Raw genomic sequence first — 2,500 nt, forward strand, 5'->3', positions numbered from 1 at the left:
ACACTAGAGCAGATGTGCCCCTGCCAGTCACAGACACCTTTAGCCAGTAGGTGGCGCTGTGTAAACATGAGAGCTAGTGCCCTATATGTGGAGAGTATCGCCAACTCAAATCATGGGCGCCATCTTTACGACCAGAAGTGACGTCACGTACGTTCGTCTCAATGATGGTCAATAGGGCGAATATGACATGTTGAAACAAATAGCTTAACATCGTCATAAACAAGCCTATAAATGTTATAATATGCATCACTATTCATTAAGATGTAAATGCTGTTGCAAATACGCTGCATTATACATTTTGAAAAAATTAGCAAAGACCAGATAAATAGTGATAAACGTTGCCTAGTTGGAGCCAGCTAGCTCTGAAAACGCCTACGAGGCGAACTTCGTTTATCCAATTTCTTACAGCAGTTAAATATTAGTCTGAGGAAACAACTTGAAATAAAGCAGTAAGAGAAAGCTGAAAGCTTCATTTTGGTGAAATAAGCCTGTTTAGGGCACAATGAATAACATCTTACCTTACTTAAGCCAGCGATCCCTACATGTTGCAGCAACTCTTTGAATCACTGTTAGATTTGACGTCTGACCTCCAGATTCAGGCATACAATGTATTTCGACCGTGCATGAGGCAAGACTAAAATATGCTATTTATTTTCTTTTTTATCAATAAGTATGTTGTTTCAATAGACTCTGGGACAGTAAAAGAAAATAGTTTTAATTGAACACGTTATTTAAAAAATATATTATTATCATAAAGTTAGGCTATTATTATATAAAGTTATTATTATTACAAAAGCTACATGGAGGTCACCATTAGTTTGACCTCAAACTTTTCCGTTAAATAATAACTTACCCTTATGCACAAAACCTGCCAGACAATAATCACATTTTTCCCACTGCCATCACTCAATCTATTGGTAGGTGCCTTATGTATATTGTGGTGCTCTATAGTATGCATCTTCTGACTGCATACTACTGTATGTTTAATTGTTCCAACAGCTAATGCCAGTCAAATTCCTTGTAGATATACTTGGTCAATACAAGCTCATTCCGATACTAAAACACACAAACTTGCTAGGTTTTCAAAAATATTTTTCAATAAAATATATTTCCATTTATTATAATCAAATTAAATAATCAAAGACAACAATTTCTGACTTGTGTAACAAACATTTACAAGACCATCAGAATCTAGGCCTATATGAAATGCAATATAAGCATGAGGGATGAGGATGAGAGATCTCCATGTACTCTTTTCGGGTGTCACATTGTTGTCCTCCACCAAGTCCATCCCTTCATGGTCCTTTACATGGCCTGATTAGATGACATGGAGTTGATCAGCTGTCTGCGGTGTCCTCCCCTCAGACCAATTGTACCTTTGTTCTCGTCCTGCATGTAAAATAATGAAACTCTTGTCATTAAATGGGTAGATGTACATAAAAATACCACTATTTCTACCACTGTAGTAAGGACTGCTCTTCTAAAAAATCTGAAATGTGCACAGGTTGTCATTAAATGTGTATGCTTCTACACCACACTTGTTATCTGTCGCGCACTCTCTCACACACACCCACAAAACATGGGACACAAAGGGAGCAGACCGTGAATCTCCTCTTCTCAGCCTCAGACTTGGATAATACAAGGCAGTACCATTCAACACCACACACGCTACATCCTCCTAATAATTTTACTAATGACATCATAGCAAAGTGTACCTGAGAAACTGCAACTAAGTGCCTTAATTAACCAAAAATATAAACATAATAATGTTAATGGTAGAACACGATGAAGAAAGGAAGCTGTTGTTTATCTTGACTTAAATTGATCCAGCTGAGGAAAGCACTTGTTCTTTGGAAGGAATTTCAATTTGTCTGAATGCAATATTGACACCGATCACATACCCTGTCTGTATAGTGTATTGTGCACACTGTGGTGGAGACTTGGGTCCATGTTGGGTCCATGTTGACTGGGCTGATTTGGTGATGAGGGGTGTCAGGCATCAGGGGAAAGGTGCTGAAGCAAGGAGCAGCAGCAGTAGCCTACAGGATCTTGAGGATGTTGAGGCGACGGGGCAGGGACCTTGAATCAGCAGACAGCTGTATCCTCTTACTTCACCAGCCACTGACTCTTCTCTACCTACATCTAAAATAACAAAAAAGACAAAGAGGAAGCATAATATTTACTATATTGCTTTGTTTTATAATACAGACATTCATCACCTTAAACCATGATTCAATAAAGCATGGCACACTCACTAGAGGGCTGACAGATTGACAGATTGAAGTATAGCCTACACAACCAGTGTAGAGCTGAAGTCTGTATTGACACCACTTAATAATTCGTGATTAGCACACCACCTACCAAGTTTGACAGATAGCTAGCAAACCATATCTTCAAACTATGCTGTGTATTTCAACAGATTTATTTGGACAATACTGGCCTAGGCTACTGGTAAAGTTTATAACAACGTTGACAGAAAGACTAGCTAACTTGCAAACTG

At 38.4% G+C, this 2,500-nt stretch overlaps 1 long non-coding RNA gene across 1 annotated transcript in view; it reads right to left on the reverse strand.

Moving 5' to 3' along the window:
• Nucleotides 1–1,089: 1,089 nt before the first annotated feature.
• Nucleotides 1,090–2,500, reverse strand: part of LOC134093972 (uncharacterized) — a 1,985-nt gene continuing 574 nt past the window's right edge. Inside the window, exons 2-3 of the long non-coding RNA XR_009940399.1 lie at nucleotides 1,902–2,142; nucleotides 1,090–1,389 (exon numbers count right to left, since the gene is read on the reverse strand). This is a non-coding gene — a long non-coding RNA (uncharacterized LOC134093972). The remainder of the gene's footprint in view (nucleotides 1,390–1,901; nucleotides 2,143–2,500) is intronic.

The sequence above is a fragment of the Sardina pilchardus genome, chromosome 10 (assembly GCF_963854185.1).
Source record: "Sardina pilchardus chromosome 10, fSarPil1.1, whole genome shotgun sequence".
In the NCBI taxonomy this organism is placed as follows: Eukaryota; Metazoa; Chordata; class Actinopteri; order Clupeiformes; family Clupeidae; genus Sardina; species Sardina pilchardus.